The sequence below is a fragment of the Protopterus annectens genome, chromosome 1.part1 (genome assembly GCF_019279795.1).
Source record: "Protopterus annectens isolate FY-2018-M chromosome 1.part1, PAN1.0, whole genome shotgun sequence".
Classification (NCBI taxonomy): Eukaryota; Metazoa; Chordata; order Ceratodontiformes; family Protopteridae; genus Protopterus; species Protopterus annectens.
The window spans coordinates 706,574,436-706,593,507 of NC_056726.1; positions in this window are offsets into that span (position 1 = coordinate 706,574,436).

A 19,072-nucleotide genomic window follows, 5' to 3' on the forward strand; every position below is an offset into this window, starting at 1 on the left:
TATCTCCTTTCCAGTTTACCAGGTGAAGCTTTTATTTCAATGTGGGTACAGGCTATGGCTTCCAGTACCTCAGGGAAATAGCATAGAAATGTTGCATGATGGTAGCTCACTCTTCTAGGGTACAAGGAAATCAGATGTGCTTTGACATGTCTAGCAGTACTGCATTGCATTGAGTAACTTGTGGAGTATTCTTAAGGCAGAGGCCTGTGACACCCCCACTGTCACCCTGTGGGTTGCTGAAAAGTCTAAGAACCTAGTATATATATATATATATATATATATATATATATATATATATATATATATATATATATAAATATAATAATTTGGTTTCCACCGGGATGGATTTTCCACAGTTCTCATGGGGCATTGGATGAGGTTGGCAGATGATGACTATTTGTTCTTTAGTATCCCTGTCCACCCTGTAGCTCTTTATTATTGCTATTTCATGCAGTCCATGGTGGATCAAACATGGTCTGAACACCCTACACATTCTAGGCCAATGTCTGACAGCAGCAACAGCAGCATCTTGTGTTAGAAACTGTTGCACATACAAATTTACAATGGCTGCAGCAACCCCTAACATTTTCAAAGTTTCACTGTGACTGTATTCCAGCATGTCTTAGAATTCAAAGGTAAAGTGAATACATGTTCTCTTTCATTTTATTCTTTTCTGAATCTCTCTGCCATGCTCATTTGTTTAGCTAGCATGTACTTCAGATATTTATTAGAGCATTAGAATATTTGATAGCTAATCCTTGTTTAACAGTAGCCTGTGATGTGTACCGCCATTTGCTGAATCACAAACAGCTCATCCATTGCCAGTCATTGTGCAAGTGGGCTTATTGTGGGCATACATGAATCATTGCCTATATATGAATAATTTTAAATAATTCAAATATTATATATGAGCTGACGTACTGATTGAATCTATCAGAAAAAAATACTCAAAACTAAAATATCTGAAAATGGTCAAGCTGAAATGGATGATGTGGCAATAGTAAAACTTTAGATCTAAGTAATTAAGGAAATTATACTCTGGATAATACGTTTGTACAAAAGTTGTTAAACACAGTATGACTCATAGTTTTTAGGTTGCTGTGTAGTTTAGTGTCACCAGTGAAATCATCTTAAAAAAATATAAAAATGGAGAAATTTTACAGAAGGACTTTAATCGAAATTGCACAGTAATTACAAAGCATCTAAACTCAAGTAGCATGGGAAAATATTTTAAATTCCACAGCACTGCATTATAGGTTTTCATATATCTATGAGTTCAGTGCAAGACTTGAAAACACAAAATGAAACAGATATGTATCGATAGAAGACATGTAAGTTACCCAAAATGCTACCATCCAAGAAGACCTAATACTTGAATGAGCATAGAAATCAACATTATTAAGAGCAGCAGCAAGATACTTTAGAGATGTAGCAGAATGTTGAATATTATATTAATAAACATACTAATTCTCCTATGGGCATGTGAAATTAGTGTGCTTTAGAGAAGGCTGATTATCACACAAAGCTAACCTACTAGATTACAAAAAATAATCCATAGGAAATGCCATAAAAAGGGTCATATTGAGAAAATAAATAACAGGAAGTGTAAAAAGAAGAATCTAAGGCCAGGAATGGTAAGGCTTTAGCAAAAAGAGTATGTTACCCTAATTATGGAAACCAGAAATTCAGAGACACATTAGCTACAATGTGGAGAAACCTCATTATCAGCTACTTTGTATATTTCTGAATCACTCTATGATTACTGACAGCACTAAAAAGCCCTTTTCTGCTGCACTTGCAGTAATCCCCACTGGCAGCCAGTGCATCATGTCAGCAGAGGTACCCCCCATTCATTCTCTACTCATTCCCTTATTCACATGCATATACATATCTATATATATATATATATATATATATATATATATATATATATATATATATATATATATATATATATATATACAAACACAGACACACACACACACACACACACACACACACACACACACACACACACACATGGACACACACATACAAGGACCCAGCACCATTCTTCTTACTTGTCCCTGAATTTATAGAGCACCCATGATTTTTCACTACCCTTCATTAATTACAGATTTCAGTCACTCAATCATACCAGATGCCAGAGTTTCATTTTTCTTATTGTATAAGAAATGGAGTACATTAATAAATTGAAAGACTCCCTGGTGTTGTCTAGTATTCCCAAAGCCTTATGAAAAAGTTTTGATCATGGCCTTCATACGTCACAGTCAGTGAATATTGCCAAATATTTGAGTTTCATAAATTGGGTCCAGACTTTGTGCTGCTCCGTCTGAGTTTGTTTAACTTTTTAAGTAGGTCAGTATGATATTAAAAGCCTCTCCAGTATCTTTCATGTTGCAATACTTGTTGTTCTTATGTTTTAGTGTATTTCTGTAATTATTAAAATTTTTCTCTGAGTCTAGCGTTCCCCCATACTATATCTACTCTAGTGGGAGTTGAGATGTATGGATGCTGAATGACCCACCGCCCTTATACACATACACACACACATAAACACACTCAATCTCTCACACTTACCCATTCACCCACACACATACTTCCTCTACCTATCCTCTAAAACAAACCGCTGCTGCGACCACCCAGGCAGACACACACACACACACTCAGTGGAGACCAGTCATAATTCTACATATACTCACATGTGCAGCCAAACACATACACACACACACACACACACACACACACACACACACACACACACACACACACACACACACACACACACACACACACACGCACACACACAAAACGCTACCCGTCTGTTAAACTCTGTTGCACTTACCTCTAACACAGTCTCACCCACTGAAAGTGATGGGTAAATATGTGCTTTTGGCCAAGTTAATTACTGAGGCTGTTGGCAAGTATTTATTCACCTGAGTGATGCTGTAAATTGCTTGGCTACATAAAGCATGTACCACAGGCATTTCTGGTGGAAGAATGCATAGCTAATTACCATATGCTTTTCCCCCTGGATGTGTCATTAGCATTTGTGGTAGGCTAGAGAGATAATCCAAAGCAGTACTGCACCTGTTTGAGGTACTATAAATATCTAAGAATCATAAAAGTCTACCACCAGTGTTAAAAAGGACTTACCACTAGTGGTAATCTTTCTAAATCCCAGCCTAAGTGGCAGATAAAGGATGCAAGAAGGAATTGCAGTGTGCCTATAAAACAATAGGTGCATGAAGTAAAGAGGGGAGCAAGAACAGTAAATGAAAAGGATGACCTGATGTGTCAGGACTTGTATATTATGAATTTAGCAAAGAAATACTTTATAGCACCATTGCAGTGACAGGGGTAAGCAATAACATTAAGACAGACTTTGATACAAAAACCACACTGTTTATGATTTACATGAAAAAACAGGTAAGTTTGTTTTCAGACATGCCACTGAAAGAATTGCATAAATTACTAGAAACATACTCTAGTGACAATAGATATGATTCATAAATGTCTATGTGGACTAAATGTATTTTTTTTAGTCCAGTGTGCTACTATAGACATGGCCTGGCACAAGGAAGTGCAGTCTACTTGTACAAAACTATTACAGTCAAAGTCAAGTGCATCACGAGAATGGCTTAGATATGGGAAAAGGGTTTTGTGAGGACTCAGAAGTCACAGTTGCATAGTTATCACTTACCTGCCAAATTATCACATTACTCAACTCAACGTGAAAATGTAGGAAATGTATTTATATATGCTGTAATAGCTGTACTAATGTGGTGGAGGTTAAGTGTATGATTGCAGTAAAACCAGTGAATCTCTCCACAAGAGCTTCACATAAAGAATTTTTGCTAAGGTACGCTTTGGATAGTTACTATAGTAAAATGGATGAGTCTGTCGACTGGTACTCCTAGAGCATTCTGATTGTGAGTGACATGTTAATGGCAGTATTGCCTGATGAGCACACACTGCAAGTAACTAAAATCATTCCAGCTGATACATAAAGCATACTATGAAGGCGGCATTATATGAGCTGATGGACAGGAATGAGAGATTACTGCTGTTTAACAAGGGCATCCTGATGTAGTTTCTGCCAGTCCATTATTTACAGAATGATTCAGAGACAGAGGGTCATAACACATTTCTAGATGACATATCTGTATTAAACACATGGAATCATATGCACATACAGCTGTAATACTGATACAGTCCTGTTCCCATGCATGCATATTATTTCTATAACCTCAACAAATGTGTGTTTTGGGAATCATCGTTTAATTGATTCTTTTGCAGTTACCCTGTCATTATCTCAGTATTTACTCCTATAAATGCTTTGACATTCTGCTTGCTTGAATTCTCTAGAATGTTTGTTCAGGTAAAGGCCAGCACCGTAAGTGTAGTAGCCTTGGTGCTTATGGCAGCTATGCCATATATTAAGGGGGTCTGGTGTATGATTGTTTCCTCTATAAATCATGTTCAAGGAGGCAGTTATGAATGTAACCCTTCATTGCATATTTACTGTCTGGGATTCATATGTTGTTGTAAGCCTATTTGCGCAAGCAGCAATGAGTGAATTACTTGCTGTATATGGAAATAGCTCTACATGTCATGGACAGCTGCAGAATAAGAGTTAGTGGTTGAATATGCCAATGAGTATATATAGAGTTGAAGTGCATGCTAATTAAGCAAATAATTATGACAAAGCAATTCAGAAACATATAAAACAAGTGCCTACACATCATGCTTGCTTTAGCTCTGAACTCCAACACATGCTGGAATACAGCCATGAAGAGACTTTAAAAATGTTAGGGACTGCTGCAGCCATCTTAAATCTGTATATGCAACAGATTGCCAGTGGCAGCTGGTGACTTTCAAAGCAAGGGGGGGTTGCAGAAAGTGAGTGAATTAGTAAGACTAATTGGAAAGATATGGGGCTGTATTATGACAGGTTAATCACCATTACCCCCAATTAAACAAGATTTGGTGTCAACCACTTTCATCCACAGACTGACTCAGTACTCACTCTTTATAGCCACTTTATGGACTAAATATACCTTACCTGAAGATGTCTGCAATCAATGAGACCAGCCTTGGGTGAAATGCAGCCCTAAAAAAAAGGACTCCATGCCCTCCCATCACACACTGGTCCACACTTCACCTTCCCACCTTGCAACCCCATTATGGCCCCACATTCTTTATTGTATTTTTTCACAATTTGCCTTACAGTTTAGCTTTTCTCAACATCTTCTTCATACACCTCAGTTGGTCAAGACTCCATTGTAATAAATCTGGTGGAAGTAATTAAATTAAACCGAAGGTCTACGTGCCTCCAGGTCCTCAGAAGTAATAGCGCTCTAGATTCTTTGAGGTGCATCTGAGTTTTTTTTTTTTTTTCAATATTTCGAATCAATTACAGCCTAAACATATGAAGTAATGAGTAAGGAAAGAATGCTTTTCTTTTCTCTTAGGGAAAAATACATTCTCTATAAAGTTTAGTGTTCAAAGATAACAAAAACAGAAGTTCCCAATAAACTGAGATGAAAATGTTAGCAAAGATATATAAATCCTGTGTGGATCATAGGAAGTTACTAGGCTATTGGCCCTGATGCCCTTACAAGCCTAGCCAAGAATCTAGCCCATATTCCAACAAGACAGCACCCTATGCCACTGTCCAACAGGGACACAGGTGGAATCCCAGGGGTGTATTTTCTGTTCCCCATCCAGTTATCCAGGTTGTGCTTAAAAAGGTTTAATGAGGTACTCTGCTTTATGTAGAGAGGGAGTCTGTTCCACAAAAGGGGTAGTCTCTGGGACACAAATCTGTCCCGTCAACAAATCTTATTGATGTCGCAGACCAGGTTGAGATTGTGCATGTGGGTTACTCAAGTGGAGCTTGACTTGCGGATATGCAGCAGTCCCATCAGGGCAGGGTCTGACCTCTGTCTTGCTTTGTATGCCAGACAGAGGTCAACTCTGAGGAGTCTGTTGGAGACTGAGTAGAGGAACAGAGCTTTAGCCTACCTGAGTAGGGTAGATGTTTGAGGCCCTAGATTCTCTGGGTGAGGAACCTCTCTGGTCTTTCCAGCTGCTGCATGTGCTTTGTGAGGTACATGAGGAAAGGGGCATTGCACTCAATAATGGGTCTTATAAGGCAAGAATACAGGGATTTTATGCCACCTTGTCCCTGGATGAAATACTCTTACTAACGAGGTGGGCCATGTAGAAAGCTATCCATGAAACAGGGGCAATATGGTGGTCAAAAGACAGATTGCTATCAACTTGGCTGCCCAAGTCCCTCATGAGTGATTGCGTGCTTAGTACCTTATTATCAATGTGATAATTTGTCTCTATATTATATGTCCGAAGATTTCTAACTTCGAACACCATATGATCGACACCATATGGTCGAAGTTAGAAAACTTTGAACATTTAAAAAAAAATAAATACAAAATAAAAAATGAAAGTAATGGGTTAAAGCAGGGGGGCAAGCACACCTGCCCCCCCCCACACCCCCTGCTCTTTAAATATATCAACTCCGAGATCACACTACAGTGCAGTAAAGGGAAATCTTCTCTTTACCGCATTATAGTACGGTCTTAGAGTTGGTATCTTTAAAGAGCAGGGGGTGTGGGGGTGCAAGGAGGCTTGCCCCCCTGCCTACAACTATTAGTTCTGTTTTTTTTTTTTTTTTTTTAAGTATGTTCGAAGTTTTCTAACTTCGACCATATGGTGTCGATCATATGGTATTTGAAGTTAGAACTCTTCGGGCATATAATATAGACCTAATAATTTGTGGAGACATCACTCTCCCCAAAAGGGATGATGATGCAATTTTTGGCATTCAGTTTGAGACCATGGTTCTGCCACCAGTCATTTGTTTGGGTGAGACCCTCTTGGAGGATGTCCACATGACTAGGGAAACTGATGACAGCACCCAGCTTGCAGTCATCTGCAAACTTAGTCAGCCAAAGCCTACTAGATTTGGCCTGCACCACTGAGAAGTATATTACAAACAGCAGAGGCCCCAAGACTGATCCCTGGGGTACACCACTTGTTACGGGTCTGCTACTTGAGGTGGCTTCCCCTATTTTTTTTTTTACTCAAATGATTTTTATTTTGATGAAATAACACAATAATTTCATACATTCATAACATTCAATAACTATTTACAGTATTTACATGCAGCCTGACAAAAAGGATTCAGATAAAAACATTTTTAGTTAAATAATAAGTTAATATATAAACTATGATAGTTAGGAAGTGTTTGGTTCCATCTGTAGGGTATCAATCAAATTCAAAACTTTCCTCCATGGACTATTAACCAATGGCTTAGGAAAAGCTCTTAACTCTTTAGTTCTTTTCTCCATTAGTATGCATTTTTTTCAGTGATGATAGGAATTCTTCCATTGTGGGTGCTACATTAGAGTTCCATCTTTTAGTTATACATTTTCTGGTTATTGCTAACATTGTCCACAGCAAATCCAGGTCACTTTTCTTCATATTATTACTATTAACAGCAGTCAATAAAATTAAAGACTTTGTCAAAACAAATATATCAGTATAGATAGCTTGAAGAAATGTGTTAATCTCTTTCCAATATGGTTTAATATTAGTACAGTCATAAAAAATATGCGACCAGTCAGCATTAGTGGACAGATGACATCTCCAACATAACTTATTGTTTGAAGGGTTCATTTCTGAGAGTTTCTCAGGTATCAAAAAGGATCTGTGTAGAAATTTCCAATGAAAAATCCTCCAGAATTGTGAGTAAGAAGTTAGTTTAACTGCAAATAAAATGTTTGTTTTATCTTCCATTGATAATAATACTTGAAACCCTTTAGTTGGGTATTGCCAGTAAGAATCTTTAAGAGCTGTCTTATAGACAATTAAAGTATTATATAGATATGATAATTCATTCTTAGCACTGATATTATTATATAGAATTCCAAAAATCCAGTTTATAGTTTTTGGTACGGTTTTGAAGGATGAGTTATGTATTATTCTACACAGATCCTTAGTGTATGCTGTGACACTCTGAAGAACCAACCAGTCATTAGGGGATAGGCCATAGGTTGACAATATACTTTGTGTGTTTAAAGCTTGTTGGTTTTCAATACATTGCAACCAACAAAATAGGGTATTATTTTCCCATAAACCAAGAATCTCTCTATGTGTTTTATCAGGGAAATCCCTTGTGATAATAAATGGCATTACAAATCTATGCCACAGTTTTATATCTAGATTTGTGTTAATGAATTTTCTAAACACATCAAAAATATTGTTTATTAGTGTTAGTTTAGTTAATTTTTTTGTACTATACCGTAAATTTAAACTTAATAGTAAGATATCTTGTTATCTTTGTCAGTTACCAAAGCATTCTTTGATAAACAATTTTCATTCATTAGTACAACAAAAGTATAATGGACTGTAACTGTTTCCAATTGGAAGAGTGTCTAGGATTTATCCCATTCATCACTATTTTAATTATAGATGCCTTTATACACGTTTCAGTCTCTGGGAATTTTAACCCCCCCCCCCCCCGTTCCCATTTTCTGATATGATGAGAATATGCCACTCTATTTCTTTTGGGGTACCATAGGAATTTCATCAGAGTTGAAGTGATTTCTTTAAGGATTTTCTTTCCTGGTGGAAGTATATTTTGACTAGGTGGGTTCTATCAGTGAGCCAGTTTGCTTCTCATCTGGTAACATATGAATTGATGCCTAGTTGAGAGAGTTTATCTATTATACCTGAGTGGGGAATAGAATCAAAGGCTTTAGCCAGGTCAAGTTAGGTGGTGTGCACCATCTTCCCCTCTTATATGGCCTTGATGACTATCTCAAAGAAGTCAACCAAATTTAACAGGCATGACCTCCCCTTGACAAAACCAAACTGTGTGGGATCAAGTGTCTGGAGGTTGGCAATGTCCTTGTTAATGAGGTCCATTATAATCCGTTCCATGGTCTTACAGATCAGACTAGTTAGGCTGATGGGTCTATAATTTCCTGTTTTGGTGGATACTCCACCTTTGTGCAAAGGGATGACAGTAGCTGTCCTCCACTAAGCTGGGACAAAGCTGGTACTCAAGCTTTGGTTGAATAGGGTGCCTGATGGTACTTTGAGTTCCTGTCAGAGTTCATATAGGATGTAGCCTGGGGTGTTATTGAGTCCCACGGAGGATGTATTTTTTGTCTTGGAGAGGGCAGTGAAGACTTGCTCCCTAGAGATAAGGGGAGAGGGGGCAGGTACTGGGGATGTCCTGTTTTACTGATGGGGGCAGAGGAATGAAGTTTTCACTGAACCTGTTTGCCAGCAGGTTGGCTATATCTACAGCATTTTTGTATGTGGTGTCCTTGACCAGCAGTTCTGAGCAAATCTGGGTGCTTCCCCTGAGATTGCGGACTTATGTGAAGAAGGCCTTATGAATGTCTTTAGCAGATGTGGCCAGTTTGGACTTGAAGTTTGCTTTGGAGGATTTCACTAGTGCTCTTATTTGCTTGCTCAGGCTAAGGAGAGATTGCTTCCAATTAGACAACTGCTCCTTCTTGGTCCTGGACAGCAATTTTTTTCCTTTTATTATAGAGTTTATTTATTGTAGATGTCCATGAGACAGGTTTACTCTTCCTTGAGGAGGAGGATTTCATCCTGTCTGGTATTCTTGATTCCATGCAGCTATATAAATGCTCATATAGTACTTTGGTGTAGGTTTGGAAATATGTGACAGTTCCTATGGAGGGGGAGGGGGTTGTGAAGCTGTTTATACCTTCCCTCAGGAGGTTGTAATCAGCTTTGGAGAAGCTTTTTTGTTTGACCCTAGCTGGGGGGGGGGGGGTCGAGGGAGATGATGACTTCGAAAGTGACTGCTTTGTGATCCAATCTTACCAGGGATGATGACACTGTAGGGATGCTGCAGTGGATACTCATGTTAGTTAATACCAAGTCCAAGATATTTTCACCTCTTATGGGGGTGTCATCCAACTGACCCAAGGCATTTGCATTGGCAAAATCAAGGAATCTCTGGGCATTTGTGTTTTGGCATGAGTATTTCTTCCAATCTATGGCTGGATAGTTAAAGTCACCTAGGATCAAAGTAAAGGGTTGAATCTTGATAGATCCGAAGAGGTCCAGATAGGTGGAGTGGGCATCTTGAATCAGAGTTGGAGACTTATAGCTAGCTATGATTTGAATAGGGGTCTTATCAATGGCTAACTGCACCTGAAGTTTCTCCTGTGCATCATACTGTTTGACCAGCCTAGAGGTGTATTTTATATATGTCTTTTATATATATTTTAACTCCACCTTCTTTTGTTTTGCTGTCCATGGTTTGGGGACTGAATGAATGATAGGATGAGTAACCTGGTATGGCTGGGGTGCTCTCTGCAGCTCTGAACCAGGTTTCTGTGACTCCCCAAATGTCAGCTTCTTCCAGGGTTAAGAATGCTTGCAATGAGTGCAGTTTCATGTTTAGACTCCTAGCGCTTAGCAGTATGACCTTTAATTTAGTTTTTGATGAAATTTTCATGTTGTTAGTTTTGACCTCATGGCATGCCTAAAAAGGCACTATGGGGGAGGCAAGAGCTTTTGCCAGGAGCCTGAAGCCCAAGGGAGACAGATGCAGTCCATCTCTGGCAAACCATTGTGGTTTGTCAATTATGTCATCCCAGGCTGTCAGGTACTGGATCCCCTTGGAATGACACCAGGAACGAAGCCAATTGTTAAAGTCAATCATTTTCTGTTTGTATTGAGGCATCATTCTGGGTGACGGTAGAATGTTGCTTAAGGCTAGGAACATACCTGCCTGGGACACATACTCAGCAAGCTCTATCATGTCTCTATTCATATAGTCCAGGGAGGTATGTTAAAAGTCATTCACTCCAACATGGAGTATGACGGAGTCATAACAGTACCTGTTGAGGGACTTGAGTGCATTGGTGATATGGCGTATTCTGACACCTGACAAATAACTAACCGTGACTTTCTCCTTATCCAGCCTGGTGAGGGGCACATCTGTGTCTCACAATGGAGTCTTCTATGACTAATATGTTGGGTTTATGTATAGGCCTTAGTGGCTGTGAGACACGGGTGTGCAGATTATGTGTGGTATGGTGGGTCATGGAGTTCACATGCGTTTATGCCTTGGAGGTCTGTTTTGTCTGGGCATGCTTTTGGGAGGACCTCCGCATATGAGGACGGGGTGTTGTGTAGGTGTGGGTGTCTTTGAGGTGTGGTGCTTGTGTTGTCAACATTCTCATTGCCAGATATACTGGTTTGTGTGGGAGAGAGCAATGACACTAGGTGGTTGATGTAATTGCATCTCTCATAAATTGTAGTTTCTAGGTGGTAGTAATAAAGGATTGTCCATGTACATGAGGCAGTTGCTACACTGTCTCATGATGCCCATATCAACCTGACTGGCAGGAGGAAAATGTAGGAAATTGTTCATCCATATTTGCCAGACACTAAAAGAGCTAAGCAAGTAAAGGGAGGAAAGTCTAAGAGTAGTACTACTAGATGATAACACAACTGCTACTAAGGGAAAATTTTTAGCTGGAATACCTCAAAAAGGTTAGACCCTGTGCAGCTGAAACTCTGGATGCAGCAGACTTATAGCTAGACTATGCTACAAAATTTTAAGGTTAAGAACACAGTAAAAAAAAACTCACAACGAAGCACAAGATTAATCACTTATAGTCAAAAGAACAGAACGCAAAGTATGAAAAAATACAGTTAAACAGCAACAAAATACAGCAAAATGCAGTTAAACAGTAAAGAATTGTAGTAGACAGAAATGAAATATAGTTAATTAGTAGATTGCTTTAAAAGTACTGCAGTGGAGGTGCTGTGGTAGCGTTGTTGCCTCATAGCAAGACGTTGTCCCGTTCAATTCTCAGCTAGAGCGTCTTCTGTGTGGAGGCATACATGAATGGGGCATGCCTTCGTTGAAGGTTGTGCATCAGGGCTGGTAACCCGGTACGTAAAAATCCACTACCAATCATTAGCGGACCGGAGTTCCGCTGTGGCGACCCCTAACCGGGAAAAGCCAAAAGACACAAACAAAGTAGATTGCTTTAAAACAGTAGCTCACAATCACAACAGTAACAGCACAAATTATGCAGCAATTCAGTAGAATAATGTCATCAGTTTAATGAGGCTACCAACAAGCAGTAATAAATATGGCGAACTAAATGCAGTTGAACTACTAAGCACAAGCAGCAAAATGATGTTTTTTTTTTTAGTAGAAAGTGAGGAGACAGAAGATAATAAGATAAGTCAAGGCTGAGAAGCTAAAGAGGTGGGCCTTTACAAGGTTCTCACTATAAACAGTAGAATGAGCTGATGTAATATGACTGGGGGAAGTGTCCAGTATCAACATTATACTAGAGGCGGGCAACTCAAGGCCACCAAGCTTTAAGACCACAACAGCAGCAGGGTGGCTGGGTGGGGCAAAAAAAAAAAAAAACACTTGCACAGATTAAACTGATATGCAGTAAAACAGAAGTGCCGAAAACAGTTGGAAATACGCACTTATCTGTTTCCAATATCACAGCAGAGCAAATGGTAGAAGGCTTATCTCATTGCAGCTTTGAACAGCTTGAACAAACAAGTAAAAACTGTTCTAAAACACTAGCTATTACAGGCAGAGAAACAGAAACCAGGCAAATTATCCAATCAAAAATAACCCAGTGTTGCAGGAATGCTTCTAGCTAGATCAATCCAGACTGATTCTCCCTCCCACAAAGAAACATCTAGGCTTCTCTAGACAAAATATTTCACTACAAGCTCCAAAGGTCACAAATAGTAACAGATACTCAGCTCTAACAGACAACAAAAAGGAGAATAAAAACAGTTGCACAGATTAAACAGATATGCAGTAAAACAGAAGTACAGAAAACAGTTGAAAATAAGCACTTACCTTTTTCCAGTATCACAACAGAGCAAATGGCAGAAGGCCTATCTCACTACAGCTTTGAACAGTTGGGAAGAGTGCTTCCTAGCCCTCCAAAAAAGATAGCTACCTTCTGTGTACCCCTCTGATGTTAGGAGGATTAGGATGAAAGTAGAAACATTAATGGCTACTAGAGTGCATTGTACATCAGAGGATGGACACCAGAACACCTGGATAATATCTGCATGGAGAAAGGGAGTACATGCATACTCTATACAGAAGGAATCATAGACAAAAACCCAAACACAGAACCAATCACTGTGAGATGGCAATGCTACTCAGTGCACCTCTATGCCAAAGATCAGTTGCTGTTATACACATCCTGCCTAGACCATCAAAGTCACTTTTTGTATACAATGTGGATGTTTGTAATGCCCAACTTTCTACTATTAGATACACTGCAATACCCCCACTAAACAAACACACACACACGCACACACACACACGCACAATCCTTTTTATCATGCACAACCTCCTAAACTCATCAATTATAGTGATTTTGACTGTGCACATCTGATCTCTTACTGTGCTAATAAAGCACAGCAAAGTATACAAGCAAGCAGTCTAGATCTGCAAAGCCAAAATAATGAGTACTTAACCTGATCAAATGACAGCATGGTCAGTCACTTATATTCACCAACCGCTCCCATGCACAGCAAAAGAAGCTAAATTGATTGACTGTGTTATCTCAGATATGAGAGTATAATAAAATGAAAATAAAAAATGGCAACAATAATTTATTTACCCCATCTGTGTGTGTGTGTGTGTGTGTGTGTGTGTGTGTGTGTGTGTGTATACACACACACACACACACACACACACACACACACACACACACACACACACACAAATGAGATTACCATCAATTACAGCCACTTGTCTGACTGTGACTGCAATCACATAAATGAATAAAGAAAATACATAAATTAACCATTATATAGGAATGTATCTTTTCAACTCACTGAGATCAGAATATAGTGTGCAATCTACAGCAATCTTCCATTGCTTCTACATGCCTCTCAATGTCTTATCACAAGAATGAACTAGAAAGCTAAAAAAAAATAATGAAAACAAAAAATCAGGGATATATTTTGCCTGATATCATTAGAAAGTTGCTAGAATAACAGGCTTTGCATTAGCTTGCTTTGTCTGTCATTAGTTACTGACAAAAATAACACTTATTTGCCAGAAAAAAAAACACAATCCCTGGGATAAATTAACAATCCTGCAGGCCTCATGCAAAGCCTACATGATTCCAGTGCTCATTGAATATGCATGCCGCCCATCTCCCTTAAACATTTCTAAGCTCTGTTACATGGCCAGCAGCAGTGTCGTTGGCCAAGAAACAGTGCTAGGGGGCACAGGCACACACTGTAAACAAAATGGCTTGTGTCTAGGCAAACCTATTATGCGAGCATGTGCGGACAGCTTATATAAAGTAAGGGGAAGTTAATTACAAGAAGTCAGATGCAGGCTCAGTAAATGGGGAGAATGTACACATAATACAATGTTAATAGTGCAGACATAAGTATGAGGGAAGGTAAGTGGAAAAAATGTACTCAGTTAATGTAGTCAAATGTGATCATGTCACAAAAAAACATTTTAAACAGAAATACTTCCATGCTGATGTAATATTAATTAATCCTGTTCCCAATTATTTACCCAGACACGCTAACAATGGACATGAGAGGGGCACAGTGCAACACTATAAGAAAGGGGAGTAAATGTAATATTAATATTGATAACATGCCAAGTTAATATACCAATTAGCAAGAGCTGTGGATAAATTAGGGGCTATTCGCATAGACTGCAGGTATTGAATATGACATACATAAACAGAGAATATATGTGTGATAACTGACATTAGTGCTGTATTCTTCACTTCATCATGTATAAACAAGAAGCAGTGAGCCATACAGCTGTTGTGTCATGCATATTGAAAAGTACATGTTTTACTATTTGTTGTCATTTGAGAACCATAGGCAGGGGGTATATTACCTTCACACATGTATTAGACAAGCATGTCTTTTATAGTCACGTACATTCTAAACAGCAATGTAATAACACACAAAATACACAAGTGACAATGACAATACAAATCCAATAGCATTGCAGTAATTCAAGGTCTGATTTCTTAAATGGAGTGCATCTACTAAATGTTTATACTGTGCAAGAAATTACAGAAAACATTGCCATACTAGAATATAAACAAGAGATGCACACAAGAACATGTGCTAATGCAGGCCCAATCACACTTTATGATGATCTTACATAATACCATACAGTAAGAAATGTTATAAGTCATCGTGTCCTATAAAGCTGTATGGTGTGAAGAAAGCAATTAGAGTAATACATTGGAAGACATGAAATTTAATGCATTCTTATATAGAAATTAAGTAATGCCTGTGAACAGTCAATGACATACACAGCATTTGCATCTTGCCAGAATCAAAAATAAGCTAGGACAGATATCAGAAAGATGTGTATCACCTGTGATGCCACAGAAATAGGCATACTGTTTGTGTCATGACAAACACACCTGAAGGACTTCAGCACTTCCCTATTTTAATGGGTATGGATCCTCTACCATGGAGGGTGACACCTTAAAACTGTTGCCCTCTGACCATGCAATAAATACTTCCTTTGCCTAAGTCACTCCTGTCTGACACAGTTATCTGACAGAGAGACAGATATGACCTGATTTATACCTCTGTCTAAAATACTAAACACACTACAGAGTTAAGTATTAACTGTGCCTGCTACACAACATAGCAAAAATTCTTGTTCCAAATAAATGGAATTAATGTGTGAAGTAATAAAGGACATTCCAGGATAATTTTGTGCAGTATGATTTTGTCAGAATGATAACAAGGAAGTAACTATTAGCACTTATGAAAGGATGAAACTATAACCTCGTCAGTGTGTTGCACAGAAGACGCTTGTTGTTAAAGTGGAATATGGTGATGTCCGTATACTCTCCCAGGTTAAATGTTTTCTCATGACTGGAAGAAGATACAGCATGTCTGTTTAGGAAGCTAAATATAGCTGACATTAAAGCCATACACACAAGTTCAGTTGAACCTTCTGCTTTTCTAATTATCCAGTACTAGCTGTAGGTGCCAGAGGAGAAGTCTGTCTTTGGTAGTGAGAGACTGCACCTGTGAAAGCTGATCTCATCAGTGTGTTCCAAGGAAGACCTTTGTGGTAAAATTGGAAAAATGGGTTGGTAAATACTCTACCAGGTTACATTTTTCCCACAATTGGAAGTTGATACAGTATGTCTGTTCAGAAAGCTTAACACACCTGATGTTAAAGACACACACAAACACACACACACACACACACACACACACACACACACACACACACACACACACACACACACACACAAAAGTTCAAGACTGAATCTCCTGCCTATACAATTATATGATCTAAAAAGCACATTATTAGCTACAAGCACCACAGGAGAAGGCTGAGTCTTAAAGGGACTTTGTTGTTGCAGAGAGGATGTTTGTGTTAAAGTGGAATAAAGTACAGAGGGAGCTGTATCCAAAGTAAAAATTTTCTCATCAGTGGAAGTGGACACAGCACAATATCTGTTGCCGAAGCATCACTTTTCTGTCATTAGAACCACACACAAGTTCACTACTGAGAAAAATGAACCTACTACCTATGTAGTTAGAGAATATAGAAAGTATAAATCACAAGCGCCACACAAGAATTCTGACTTTAACAATGTGAAAATGTACATTTGTTAGCAGTAAATCTTCTCTGTTTGGAACATCAGCTATTGTGCATAACAGGCTTTGGGACAAATGCATGTGTCTGGGCAAGCCAATGTAACAGCATTGTGCATATCCATGTAGTAATATAATTCTCTGGTAACATCTATATACTGTCATTCATGTACCTTGTGCTACTGTAAGGGACATGCACCTGTTTCACAGTACAGGGTATCAATGACAATTACAATTGTAAAATAGTGGATTGTCAACCAAGCATTCGTGACAGTTCAATGCAGGATGATCACATGCAAATAATAGCCATTTATTATGCCACTGCCAGTAGTCTTCACAACATGTATTAACAATACAGACACTTCCTAAATATAACAGTGCACTTCTGAATAACAATGTTGCAGTATGTGCAAAAAGGTTACATGCTATTGTAACAAAATTGCAAGTGTAACCATTACAGTGCAGACATAGACTAACAGACTTACTTGAGTCAACATCACTATGAAATCCAGATACCTTGGTTTCAAAATGTCATAAAGACATACAGAAGTCATACAACCTACTCAAAGAATTATTTATTGTAAATATTTTAACTATTTCCCTGAAGTGCACCACAGTGAAGCTAATTTGTGCACTGATGGCAAAGTATTAGCAGATGCGTAATCATATGTTGAGGTGTTGCACTTGGAATGGGAATTAGCAGTAATCTATAATACTATATGTCAGCCTTCACACAAATAAGCAGTGTACACATACAACCATGTCAGCATGATGGAATACAGGAGAGATATGTGCTATGGTCATGCTCATTGTGTCATGATGTACACATTTGTTGTGATAGCTGCAGTTCTTCTAGCCTTATATGTGTGACATGGGTGAGTTATGAAACACATGAGAGATCCAAGCATATTATTGCTGATGGAAAAATGGCTTATCAAAACTGTTTTAATAAAAAGGGTGTATTTGATTACACAGACGGGGTGAGAAGAGGAGAACAATTAGTGACAAGAATATACATACAGACTTACTAAGGCATTCGTTTATAATTTATTTCTGCACATGTTTCTGTTGTGTTACTCTTCAGTTTATCATCATAATTATTAAGGCAAGATATGTACAAGACATTGGTCCCAATAGGGAGCAAGCATATAAACAGAGCAGCAGGATAATGCTGTGTTAGGAACTTTTGTAGCCAACACTTAACACCTATGAGAGTCAAACAAAATACTCAAAGACACTTTAGCATACATCTTGATTTGAATCTTGACAATATTCCAAGAAAAATCTAGAGATATGAGTATTATGTAACAACACCACACAGGACTCCTACTTTACAAAATTCAAATACAACAACAGATTGAAGCAAAGGGGAATGTATGTATTACTCTTCCTTGGACCCATAACAATTGTAAAATCCCATAACTTGCATATTGACAAGAGACCAGTTACCCTAATGGTTAAAGTCATTATCTCACATTCACAAGGTACAAGGTTTTATCCTGACCTCTGGCCAGTGCCTGTTTGGAGTTTGCATGTTTGCATTATGCCTCTGTGAGTTTTCTCCCACCTCCAAAAAAACATGAAGAGTGGTTCTATCTCAAACTCATCCAAGAAAGGAGTTATGGGCAGCAGCATATATTCTAGATGGTGCCCTATATGGGGAGGAGTTGTATAGACCAGCCACTTTGCACATCTGCTGTGGTGTACAGTATCTTCTGTGAACTGTGGCAGAGCGCTGACTGCTAATGGTGGGAGGCATGCATGTGTACCTATTGACCAGTGTGTGCCTGCCCCCCTGGTGTCCAGTTGCCCAGCTTGGGTTACCTGAGATAGCACTGTTATCTGGATATAAATCCAATCAACTTGCCATGCCAAACATAAACTGAGAATTGTTACTCTCTGATGTACGTTTACTGACAGTATAGAGCTTAGAAGTGGATGACATGATGGCATCCTACATATCCAGAATCAAAAATGATGGAGGGGTAGTGCAGGTACTTGACTTGGGATACAGTGACTATTACTGAGGAGGTGGAGGAGGAGGACAGGCTAGAAATGGTGTGGGAATAGTGCTGAGGGATAGAATTAGTGATAGACTCAAGACAATCCATCCTAAAGATTGAACAATATTAATAATCTCAGCCTATGCCCCAGTAGGTTTGTGATAATGAGGGAAGACATAGGCAAAGCAGTTGCAGGACCTACTAGATAAAGCAGGACAGCATGAACTAATGTCAGTAATGGGTGACAGAAAAGGATATGAAGACTGCCAAAACATGGCTCTGAAAGAGAGACAGTCACAAGATCATATACAAGAGTAGCCAACATGCAACTCAGGTGGACTTTGTCCAAGTAAGGAAAGGGCACAGGAATAGAAACAATG